The sequence below is a fragment of the Harpia harpyja genome, chromosome 4, assembly GCF_026419915.1.
Source record: "Harpia harpyja isolate bHarHar1 chromosome 4, bHarHar1 primary haplotype, whole genome shotgun sequence".
Taxonomy (NCBI): Eukaryota; Metazoa; Chordata; class Aves; order Accipitriformes; family Accipitridae; genus Harpia; species Harpia harpyja.
In genome coordinates this window covers 70,803,245-70,816,248 of record NC_068943.1, presented here as the reverse complement: position 1 = coordinate 70,816,248, position 13,004 = coordinate 70,803,245, and the positions used below count along the sequence as shown (strand labels likewise).

The following is a 13,004-nucleotide window of genomic DNA, read 5'->3' as shown; positions in this document are numbered from 1 at the left end:
TTTTGGGGAACTGACGACTTGAGTGTCTCCAGCAAAACATCTTGCTCTTCTATTAGTTACTGCAACCCAGCAAAGAGTTTCAAGACATGTACACCTCTACCATACAGACATCTTTCTCCTGTCAGGTCTTCTACTCTGGAGATGTTTGACTCTTTCTAAAGTCTTTCAGAGCAAGCCCTGAGAAGGTCATAAAGTGAAAATTCTATCCATTGATAGAATAGGAAGAAAAAGAAATTGTGTGGACACTTGGCAGAAAGTGTTCAGACTTTGTTTTATTAGGATAGACACTGCTACGTGAATATTTGTTTAAATTGAAACTGTGCAATTTGGCCAAACATTATAAAATCCTTGCCTTGTGTACAGTAATATTCTTTTTATGACTTTGCCAGACAGCTTCTGTCTCATAAAGGATGTCTGAGATATTTCTTTTTATTATTTTATGGTGAACTTAGTATCCTGAGGAAGCCCTGCTTAAGTCTCTGCATCATCAAGTAGATATGCATTTGTACTTCTGAATCAGACATTACTGCTCAGTTACAAAACATTAAGCCTGACAGTAATGCATTATTGAAAAGTTTGAGATGCCTGCATGTGGTTTTTAAGGAGCTGTACTAAAATTATGATTAAGAGCACTCTACAGTCTTCAGGAACATTTTATAAAAAGCAAAATGTAAAACTCATCAGGAAACCTTTTATCTTTTTTAAGCGTATTGTTTTTATTTGTATGTGTGTGAAAAGCATCTGAGAATCCCATTTTACACCACATCTACCTACCTATTCGTTGTGGCTCACATGGCTGCAGCTGACTTAGATACATGAAGCCACTACCCTTTAGGAAGTGAAAAGAAACTTTCCTCACAGGGGGGAAATACAGATCTTGAAATATTGCTGGAAAGAAGTGTTTGTTAAAGTCCATGACATTCCCCATAAAGAGGACACTAAGACAACTCTTGAGAACACAGAGAGCTTTACTGCATGCATTAGCACTGTAATTTCTAAATAAATTTCCCTGTGCTCAAAGCCATTTCTCTGTGTAAAAAGCCAGATGTCATTTGGGGGTTATGTGAACTGCACAGATTCTGCACAAATTTCAGCAGAAATTTAAGAAAATATCATAAGGTCAGCCAAGAATTTGTAGCTAATGTAGGGTAAAAAGATTTGCAAGTGTAATTCAAGTATCAAACAAGCTTCAATGTTGGTGAACTACTTTTTCTGCACATAAGACCATTCTGGAAAATTTTTATCTGCAGAAATGGCAGCTTTTAATCAAATAAATGCACACAGCTTTCATTTATGGCACAGGTGCTACTACAGGCTGAAAAACAAAGGAAGGCATTAGGAAAATTGTTTTAGTGTGAGAACAGCTTTTGTGAAACCACTTTGGACATGGTTCTAGTCTCTGAAGTGACAGAATCTACATTCTTCACTGTAAAATGAAGACTTGCACCCTCTACTTCCAAGGCACTTTATTTTTTCAAATGCCTTCTGGAAACAGAAGTTGCAAATTTGGACAGAAGTAGTCTCAGAAAGGCGTCCTTAATATAGGCTTTTTGAAATAACTGGATATTTGGCCATCATGCTGATTTTAGTTTCACTGATTGACTTCTGAGGTATCCTCTGACAGGATTTCTGTGTGTTCCAGCCCTCCTTTCCTCAGCCACCCTCAAAAGTTAAAAAAAAAAAAAAAAAGTAGTATAATAAACAAAATCAAGAGATTAGTATGGCTCGGAGAATGTATTTGGTTAACATGGTAAAACTGAGAGGGAGAGGAGCGGAAGGTGGCATGAGGTAGAAACAGGCTTAGGGTCTTTCTGGCTTGGACGCCTGGAACAGTGGGAGAAGGTTAATCTAAGCACTACATGTGGACATGCTTGATCTAAAAACAAGCTGCTTCCAACAAGACAGACAGGGGCAGGGATTGTCCAGGTACCACGCTCTGCTCATAGTATCTATGAACATCATGACTGTAGAACTAAAGGAATATTTACCCTTGACAAATAGTGGTCAGACTGGGCGCACACCCATCGGTAATGAATCTCTACTTCCCTCCCACAAGCTATGCTACTTATGTTAAACTTGTAGCAAGCTCCTGATATTTCTGCTTGTCTAGTTAGTGCTAAAGCTTGCTGGTCTGAGGAAGGGAGAGGAGACCAGTGCCTACTCTGTGCAAAGGACGTGCTCTTTCCCACCATGCTGGCATTTGAATTGATAGCAGTTAAAGCCTTGACTCTCTCTAGTGCACTATGCTGTTGGCAAGGTTCTTGCTTCCACTTTGTTATTTCTGTGTTCATTTACCTTGCTGCTATCTCCAGATAACACATTTATCTTATCACTTCTGACTTCTTCCTTACTTATTCCTGACTTCAACCCTGTTAACTGAGGGTTTTCAAGAGTTTGCCTGGGATTTGTATGTCAGTGTATGACACTTTCTACTACTGCTCCAAAGTTGCCTTTGGTTTCCTCTCCTCCACTCTCACCCTAAGTCTGTAGCTGCTTTAAGTGACCTGCAATCCATGGCAGCTTGGGGTTTTGGTTTCTTGCCTATGCTGTGGGTGGCCACCTGCTCACCTGCATAACAGGTTCAGATTTGTGGTGCTTTTACTCCTTAGCATTCCTATAATGAAGTCTGTGTCATGTCAAGCATTTCTCTATGTGTTTGGCTTTAATAGGCAGGTCTTTACCTACCAGTTTGTGCAGGGTTATAATTAGCACCTGATAAGGTACAAGGGATGATTCAGCATGACATAGGAGGGATCCCTGTCCATCCGTTCTTTATCCTCTGTCAATCTCTTGGTTATCTTTACTGCTGACAAGATCTTTCCATTGTTTTCTGACTATTGGTAAAGACAATTTGTGCTTACTGGTACCAGGACTGGTGCTATGCCATGGGTGCAGTAATATTGTTGCATATGGTAAGAGCATAAAGCATCAAGTACTTTGAAAAGAACAAACCTAAGTATCTTCCAGATTGCCAACTCAGTTTTGGGATGTGGTCTAATAGTCATTCATATAATTAAAAGCAAACAGGCTTGTTCTTGACTTCTTCCAGGTTTGTCTGCAATTTTCTTAGTATGTCTTTCTATTTAATCGCTATGTTTTTATCAGGGCTATACAGATCATTAATTTTCACTTTAGGCACATATATTAATCATTCCCTGGGTGGTTCTGCTGCCATGAACATTTTAGACTATAGCTTTATGATGAAATTTACTATCCCCACCCAAATCTTTGCTACAAATTGCAAGCAAATGTTCCCCACGTTGAGTGTTTTTAAATTATGGAATCTTGAGCAACTTCCAAAATTACCAAGTTTCTCATAAGTTCTCATGCCAGTCTTCTTGTTGTGTAAGTCTGTTCCTTCTGTGCTCCTAGATGTTAGGTAAAAAAAAAAGTAAGACAAAAGAAATGTCTTCCTTTTTTTCTGTTACTCGGTATCTGCTATTGCTGTGTTTCAGGCACTATTCTTGACATCGATGTCTTAGTCTCTTTCCATCTCCCCTTTCCCCTCCCCACATCATAACAAAGCTTTACTTTCATTTTCTCATCTCTTTACAGAAGCAGCTATTGTTCTCATCCTTGGAGAAGGTTTATTGTCTGAAATCCCACATTTCCACTGGTCTGACTCTTTCACCCTACTTGCTCGTTCTGCGTTAGATGCTGTTTTGTCTACCTGTTAGTCACATGTCCTGTGCAGCGACTCACTTTTCCATCTGCTGCTACCAAGCTTCGTGTCCTTTGTGCTGTCACATGAGAGGGTTCCCCACTTATAAAATGAATACGGCCCTTTTCTTCAGTAGCAGAATGGTTTGTGGAGGTGCTGTAGCGAGCACTGAGGCCACATGCTTCCTCAAAGCTTCATCACATCCCTGTAATTGGTGCTCTCCCCTTCCCAGGCTCCGTGTCCCTCTCGGCTGGTTTTGAGACCCAGCTGGGGCTTCACCAGTGCGGAGAGAGGTGGGAGCCGCTGATCACAGCCACAAGCACAGGACAGTCATTGGGAGGAGCTATCAAGGGCTTTTTTACCCCTTTCTGCTATTCAGCAAGTTACCAGGAAAAACAGGCATGAAATAAAAAGGGCAGCTAGCTGACAACAGTGGGGAAATGGGAAGACAATAAACAAATATGGAAGACAGAAAACATGGATTTACCTGACTAAATCTTGGGTTAGAACCATTTTGGAGCAAGAAATTAGAGTGGGTGTCAGAGAGGTGACAAGCTATGTGGCTTGAAAAGCTTCCATTTATTTTGGGCAAAAATATAAAAATTCTACCTAGATCTCATGGAAAAGTCAAGGCACGCCCCATACCTAACACATCTCTGGGCCACTGGTCTAGACGCTGAAGCTGTTTTCTTCTAAGATTCTCTGACAGCAGAAAAAAGTATCACAGAGTTTTTAAAAATGATGCCACTGTGCTCTTTGAGCTTCGATTTGCATTCACCTGCAACAACCCAGTGCAGTGGTACAGGACGCACTCAGCCGATAGCAGAGTGACAGACTTTCATGAGACTGTCTGCCTCCTCCTGATTTGCACCAGTGTCTTAGCTCAGCTCCCTTTCCATGGCCTCCTTTCCTTCCCACTGCAGAGGTCACTGTCTTTCCCTGGCTGAGATGTCTGTCAGCTCTGCTGTGAAACCAAAAACCTGCAGAGAAATACAGCAGGCAGATGTGTGGCTAATGCTGCTGCAGCAAGACTCGCTACGATTCATCTGTCAAAGCCACTAGGCAGCACAGGAAATAAAGAGAGATCTGTGGAGAAAAAGAAAAAGCAGACTTCCAGGTTAAGCCCCCTTGCCATTACAAGAGCTTTCTAGAACTTACTCGCTGTCTTTTCAGTGAGAGAAGGCAGGTTTTCTGTCCTTTCCCTTGTCCTTGTTTTATCCCTTCCCTTGCTGGACAAATTCCTATGTAGAAAGCTGCAGCCTCCTTTGTGTACCTCATCACTTGAGCGTGTACCTCATCACTTGAGCATCTACCTCAGCTGCCTGAATCCTCAGTAGCGTCTTGTTTGTTAGCTTGCCTGGAAGAACGGGTTTCTCCAGAGCTACTCACAGGTCACTTTCCGACTACCACAAATTTATGTGGCTGTTAGTACTTTGTAACATCAGGGAGTGGACACTTGTAGCAGAGTCTCTCTCCCCTAAACATAGAGGTATGATGCAAGTGTGCAGCAAAAGCAAGCCATAAATATCCAAATTATACAGAACATGCCTAAGAGTCAAAATGGTATCTCTAAGTTCATAGAGTTTCCCCAAATACCACACTGAGGAAGAGGCCTTGGGATGTTTTGACATTAGTGTGAGGAGTCCCTAAAGCTAGTTAGCATGTTGTGTGTTGGAAGGGATGTATGGAGGTTCAGAGAAGAAAACAAAACCAGTTATGATTTCTTCTCCTCTCTTTTCTCCTCCCATGGTCATATTTTAATGTGTCAGTTTTAAAAATGCAGATTTCCAACCATCCCAGTAAACAAATTTTTAAAGCAAGCTGTGCATGTATTCTCTCATATTCACCAACAGAAGAAAATAAATTCTGTCTTCCTGCAGAATCTGACAGCTGTTGCACTATGGAAAACTTACATATTAAAAAACAATTTAGCCGTTTTTCTTCTTTCTTTTTTTTTCTTTTTAACCCTATCAGGCATGTGAGTTAACTCTTTCAGCATTTCTACAAATGCTAAATACAAATTTGCATAGAAAGAATCCACTATTTTTCCTCCTGGGAGAGGATATTTTACTTTGGAGGACAGGTACCAATAATAAATAATATTCCAGAAGTTAATTTGTTCCCCCTTTTCTTTGTATGATGGTATACTTGAAGCAGTATGTGCTTAGGGAAGGCTGTAGTTCTATTGCATTTTTTTCAAAGCTTAAGAAGAGAAAAAGAATTGCAAATCATTTGCTCCCCAGAAAAGAGCAAAATACATCCAAACGCAGAAAAACTTTTGAAGACCACTTATAAGTGAATTACAAAAAGTCTTACCTAAAAGGTCTATTTTTAACACCTCATTTTTACAAAGTTTAAAGCATGGAACTTGAAACTACTCTCCCATAATATAAATGTCATGATTTTTCACAATCCAAGTCTATTTATTGTGCCAATATTAAAAAAGCTACTGCTAAGACACAAGGGACTGAAAACATGCTGTGAAAACTGGAAACCTTTGAAATCTCTGGAAACATGCAAATTTTGATATGAAAGTGTCATGTCTAGTCAGATCTGTGCATTTACAAGCTCTTTGCTCTTATGCTGAGCATTAGCACAGATTTACAATCACTAGCTATGTTACTGTATTAAGGCATTAAAGCAGCTCTTCCACTTGAGTATGCAAGTGAACCCATTTAATTTAGATAAATAGATCCCTGAAGATCAGCAGACGAGACTTGTTGGAACACTGTCTCCACAGATTACTGAGTAAAGCTTGATGTGAATGTCTGGTCTATCACCTCCCTTCCTATAAAAGCTCTGCTCACTGGCAGTGCAGCCTGTATGATGTCCTTGTTCATCAGCATCCTTTTATCCAGTATTTCATAATGTTAAACAAAATTAGAGAGCTTTGCATAAAGAGCTACATTTCCGTTAGCCAGTGAAATATACTTAGGTAGTTTTCTTGCTGAATTTTATAAAAGTTATGTCTATAATGATAAGAGGACAAGGTAATGTTTTAATTTAAAAGAACTGTACAAGAGCTCTGGGCAACCTGACAACTGTATGTTAAAGGACAACATTAAGTGGATTAAAAAGAACTATGGGCACGGCACAGCTGGCCCAGCCAGCGATCCACAGCTCCACCTTCCCCACAATTTGCCCTCTCCCAGCCATTCAACTGTGTCATGACTTGGGCATTGACTTCTGTCCCAAACTCTCTTTGAAAGCAGGACCTTGCTGTGAGATCTGTAAGAGGACGGGGAATGAGGGAAGCTTGGGAACAAGCTTGGGTACAAGGCCAAATTGTACTGAGACCTCACACACCAATTCTTCCTGAGGACCTTCTCAGCAAGCTATCACAGCAGCTCTTCCAGCAGGAGGGCTTTATACAAAGTCTGTGTTGGCCAGTGAATGTTAAGCTTGCAGACCAAATCTTCTCTCAGCAAGAGCTTTAGTAGGACCTCTCTCCTTCACTTGGCTGCTGGGGTTTTTTCCATGCACTTGGGTTAATTTTTTGTCTTTGAGATTGTCTTTGAAAGTTTAACCTTTGGTTGAACTTGGATGACACACATGAAGTTAGTGGAGAGGGACAGACAAGCAGATACAGCAAGGTCTCACAAGCATCATCAGCTTAGGAAACCAAAACGAAAAGTCAGAAACCAGATGAATGTGGACAGCTTTGAGCAGTATAGCGTGGAATAGCCCACCACTGAATAATAAATTCCCATTCATTCAGCCACAGCTATGATCCAGGAGCTATCTTCAGTCATTGAGGCAAAGGGTGAAGGGTGTTGCTGGGGAAGGGTGTGGAAGGAGAAGAATAGTGCTCACTCTAGCCCAGCTATATTGAGTAAAGCAGAGCCAGACCCCACTGTGGTTTTATTTCGTGTATCGGGAGTATTTAGGCTAGATCCAGTCCCACCAATTGCGCACCTTCATCACATGCTTTGGGGAGGGGAAAAAAGCTATGCGATAAAAGTAGAAAATATGATTGAAGCTACCAAGCTTCACAGCAGGCTAAGGAGGAGGCTTAATATTAGAAACTACTTCAGTCTTTTTTAAAAAAGGCAACAGTTAGAAAGAAGTTTTCTTTAGGCTTTTTTCTTTTAGTCCCACAAGACATAAAAATTCAAAATATTCCAGCTGAAGGGCCTTATCTAGCTCCCATTTTAGGTCAAAATTTTGATGTCTTGTTTTTATTTGCCTCAGTTGATTCTACTGAGGCAAAGGGTAGGGTATGTCATTCTATAATACTTATATGTTATTAGAAATAAATATTGCATCAGTTGTTTTAAAATCTCTACACTAGTTATTTATAGTATCTTTTCTTCCAAACCCCTTTACAATAAAAGAATAATGAAGCCTTTCTGAGTGAGTAAACTGGAAATTAGGGCATAATGCTTGTAGCAAGCAGAGCTTGGTATGGACTAAGACATACCTTTCCTCTTATAAAAACCACAACATGTTCTGTATGATAGGACTTTCAAAAACATCCAGTGGTTGTAATATGCTTTGTCCTCTGAACCAACTCTTAAAAACTTCTGTAATTTGAAGGAAAGTGAAGATGAAGCTCTTGCCCTGAAGAAGGTGAACATCTCTGAAACATTTTTACTCTTAAAACCTTCTTAGTTAGAAAAGATTTTGCGGCAGAATCTTTAAAAAATGCATAAATCACAGAAAAGTGCATGGAATTAATTTTATTTACTGCAAACCTATCTGTGTTTTAAGTATTAGACATAAGGCTGCTAGATATGGGTAGTTCCTAAGGTTGCGTGGTGTGGATCAGAGATTCCTCTGACATTCTAGCTCTTTCATGAAACAAAAAACATTACATTTGCTACAGCTAAAATCCTTAGCCTTTGAGCAAAAGATGAATATTTAACACAACTGTGCAGCCTCAGAGATCTATGATATGTCTTTCCTTGTTGATACCTGAATGGTGTGCAACTAAGTGCGATGATAAATAAGAACAAAGGGACATTAAACACAATATTTCTCAATAAAAGAGATTACTGCTTTGTTTCAAAAGCTCTCAAACTAAATGATGCTTTCATGTTATGTTTTATATTTGACTCATGCCTCTTGCAAAGTTCTGGCACATTCAGTGAATGCACAACTGAAAAAGCAAAACTCAGCATTTCTTCCCAGCACGCATGACACAAGTCAGCATGCCTAATGCCAGTCTGCCAGTCCTTGCTAGTTCTAATAAACATCTCTTGAAGTGGCTTCATTCCACATTATAAACAAGAAGAATAGAAAAATCCCAGCAGAGTTACTCAGTTATGCTTGGAGACAACTGATGGAGAAGAATTGCCCTGTGCTGCACAGAGCTCACAGATGTGGAACAAACAAGGCTGATGTGGCAGGCACCCGTGGCACCCGCAGAGCATGCAGGGGCAGAGGTCTCCAGGCTACCATTCCACTGGAGGCCACCTGAAGCCTCTTCTGAAGGGAGGACAGCTAACAGAGAAGAAGAAAAGATATAACAGATATAAGCCCTAACAGGAATACCTTTCCCCAGCAGCACTGCAGGTGTTATCTTTTCTGTTTGTTATTTAGCTGTCCTCTCATGGGGGAAAAGTCACCTTGAAAACCCTATTCCTGGCTCCCTGTTACTATCTGTTGCTTTTCTTTCTGAGATACTGTCAGCACTTCCAGCTCTATACTAACTTGTGCATCAGCATTCAACATTGGATAACTGAGCATTCCATATATTTGCAGTTAATAATCCAGTCATCTTTTATTCCAGGGCTGTTTCGGACTGTTAGGAAGCATTCCTCTGTTCATCGACTTTCCTGAAGTTTGCAGAATCTTCCTAAGGGCATATTCCAACACAGTTCCTTCAGTTTTTCCACACTGAGCAGCCATACTTGGGTTGTTTGCAGGGTGCTGCCTATGGTGGACTTTGAGTTCTGAATGCCATTCTACTTCAGGTCTAATTTTAAATGCGTTTTATGTTTGTCCTCATTCTCCACAGTATCAAAGTTCTGTTTATCATTCAAAACTTCAGGCAGGGGCACTTCCTTTGCCCATCAATAAACACGTTGCTAAGAGTTAATTCCGGATCTTTCAGTAGGCCAAGTGCTTTGCCTCACACTGCAGTCCTAGTCTGGTTTTGTACCTGGACTCACCTTCCTAAAATTACCTGTGAAAGCTAGACCAGTCGTTAACTCCAGTTTTACTTGCATGTAATATCTTGTTAAAAAACACATTTTTTCTGGGGCTGATTTTTGTGCATTGCGCATATTTTGAACATAGCCTGGTGGTTAACCATCTCTACTCAAGTTAGCAAAAATAACGAAAACCAACAGATTCTTCAGTACCATTTACTTTCAGAAACATGAACGCTTCTGCCTGTCTTCTTTTTCAGATAGCACTGGCTCCTGCCAAAATGAAGGAATGTCTGCTTTTCCATTAACCTTCCCCTACTAGCCCCCAGTACAGGCTAAGAGAACTCCAGAAGTAATTCACACTGCAGGAGGAACATGGCAACATGAGGGAGATTTGTTTTTTCTATTTGTATGTAAATACATCTGCCACCCTTCCCTCCCATGTGAAGGCAGTGCTTTTAATGACACACAAGCAGGGATTGGTTAAAGGGATGTTGCCAGGCAATTTTTTTCAGGTTGATTAATCATTACAGATAATCTGAATGTAATTAAAAAAAGTGATGAGAACCTAGAAGTTGTGTACTCCACTGATACCATGTGCTCCGACACGAAAGCTAATTCAGCTGAACCAAAAAATGGCTTATAAAAAATTATGCAGGTGATGTAGCTGGCCACTCTTGTTCAGGCTCTCATGAAGTTGTCAGGTATCCTACTCGTGATTTATTTATCCATAAACAAAACCCAAAACTTCCAAATAACCTGCTCTATGCTGAAACACTTGCGAATCGCTCAATAATATTCACAACTACGATTGCACTTTTTTCCCAGAAAAATAGACTCAAATTAAATGATGATGATGATAGCAGATAGTAGACAGAACTTTTCAGAGGTATTTTCAAGTTATATAGTTTAAAAAAGGCAAAAGATTCTGCAGAAACAAACAGTTGTGTCTTGCTGCAAATTACTGAATAACATTTAATCTGGTTCTGCCAAGGACTAATCAGTTTCCCTGTGACTGCTGGAAAACGGCATTTTTGCAACATTACAGGTTTCCAAGGGTGTGGCAGTGGTGGAAAGATTTTGCTGGTTATGTTCTAAGTTTCTGGTTGGGGGAATCCTCCCCCCCTTTCAGATTTGTTCAGTTCAACGTTAGACTGTTTCTGCCCCTGATGCCATGATTCATCAATTGCCCAAATTCTGGGAGCACTCGCTATGCTCCTGTGATGCACTGTTTTCCTCTCGCTGCCTAAATCCCCTAATGTATCACTGAAGTCCCATTACTGGAAGTGCACTGTGGGAAACAGTGGGTAGAGAAGCTCTTGATGCAATGGGAAGGTGCTATTCTGCAATTAATGCCTGAAATACTTTTATCGGAGTTATTTAAATGATGCCTTGGTATTTCTAAATCAAAGTTCAGAAGTTTTGCAGAGTTATTTCAATCATTTGAGATGAATACAAATATTTAAATAAGACAGATTTCCATTGGGTTGGTATTCTCATTTTCGCCTAAGTTAATTTCTGTTTTAGAGCCAGAAGAGGGGCTGAAAAACTCCATTGGCACTTCTGTCAGCTTTGTGGTCTTTTCAAATTCAAATGAATCCAGAAGAACAATTTTGTTGGAGTGGGTCCTTTCCTACTCACATCACTTATTATTTTAACTGCCTATATTTAAACTATTATTTGTATTCATGAATTGCCACTTTAGTGACAAAAGGCCAAATTCTGATCTCCCTGTTTAGCAGTAAATGCAACTACTCCACTGACTCTATCGCAGGTGTTCTTCCTTTGCAGAGGTGTCGGTGAGCCTGGGTTTTCTTGCACAGATCAGGAATGCTAGCCACTCTGGCATTTCTAAAGACTCCTCCTCTGTGCCTACATACTTCTCATTCAGCAGTTCAAGACCGCAGTCTCTATTTCAGTCAGCCTTTTGGTAGGCTGAAGTAAATCAAGCTGGAGCTCAGTGAAGTAATTTATAGCCACTACACTCCCCGTGTTCTTCCTTCCCCTTCCCCTCCCCATTCCTACTAGCAAATGTACACGCAAGATGAAGAAAAGAAGAATTTTAATCAATTTATGGGCGTTACAAGGGATTCCTGTAACGGTGACATTCATGTCTTCTTTCTGTCCTCAGTTCCCCATGAAAGGAGGGTAGTAACTCCCAGTTACCCGTGGAGGCTGATACAGTGATCTGTTGTCCTCTTGGTACATCTAGGGCTTTAATGTCAGTAAGGCCTATGCAAAGGAGACTATTTTTATTGTTACGGTTTAAAGAGAACTTCTGCCACTACACTAAAAACCTGAGTATCTTCTATCTTTTTGTTCTATCGTTCCCTAAAATCCCCACCGAAGACTGGCTGCTTTAGTGAATTAGGTATCTAGGGGGTCTCTGTCCATTTTGTCGGTTCTGCTCCAGGATTATACATGGTGCATTCCCTCTCAAGGAGAGTTTGTTTTCTTCTAAATGAAGAATTATTCACCACAGCTTCCAAACATCATTTATTCAAACTCTCTTGAAATATATCGATTAGGATGTTCAAAGTGAGTGATTTGTAGCAATGAATAAATCCCCCCTGGGGAACAAAGGTGTCTGCTGAAGATGAGACTTGGAGAGTATCCCAATGCATTCTCAAGTGCGCAAAGAAAAAGTAATTATATCTGCCCCCAAAAAGGCTGTAGCTAGAAAGCTGGAATTGCACGGGGAGACTGTAATCACTACTGTCCTGTTGTGCTCTAGGAGACAAAAAAGAAAAAGAGGATTTGATTTGGAGCTATAAAAACGTTTTGAAATCTCTCCAGCATCTCATTTCCTCTCCCTGGGAGTGCAGAAATTCCCACTCATCCTACATGTACTTGACTTTTTTGATACTGCTTTTATCATTGCACTTTTCCCACCTCCACGGGTACAGCTCCTGCTGCAATTATCACTACTGTCTCAGTGCACCTCACCACCTCCTCTGCTAGTGAGGCAGCTGTGGTAGTAGCAGAAGTAACAAAGGTCATGGGAGGTGCAGCAGCAGCAAACACCCCCCCTTTTTTTTTTTTGAAAATTTAGCCTAAAAATGTGGAGGTGTTTATAAGCAGGGCTAATTTGTAATTGGCAAAGTAATTATTCTGTTAAGGTATTTCAACAGGAACATCAAGCTCTGCAACCGTGTGCACATACATAGTTTTCTGTAGCCCTGCAATTAGCAGAACACAAGCTGCTTAGTGGGCATCACCATCACAAAGGCTATTCCATAGAGTAAAGGGAA

At 40.5% G+C, this 13,004-nt stretch overlaps 1 protein-coding gene across 4 annotated transcripts in view; it reads right to left on the bottom strand.

The window, feature by feature from the left end:
- Positions 1 to 13,004, bottom strand: part of RGS17 (regulator of G protein signaling 17) — a 76,020-nt gene that overhangs the window by 38,905 nt on the left and 24,111 nt on the right. The window contains exon 1 of one of the 4 annotated variants that reach the window (XM_052784689.1): positions 4,820 to 4,931. The exons of the other annotated variants lie outside the window; for them this stretch is intronic. The gene's annotated coding sequence lies outside the window, so the exon portion shown is untranslated. Of the gene's footprint in view, positions 1 to 4,819; positions 4,932 to 13,004 lie in introns of those variants that run through there. 4 annotated transcript variants of the gene reach the window in all.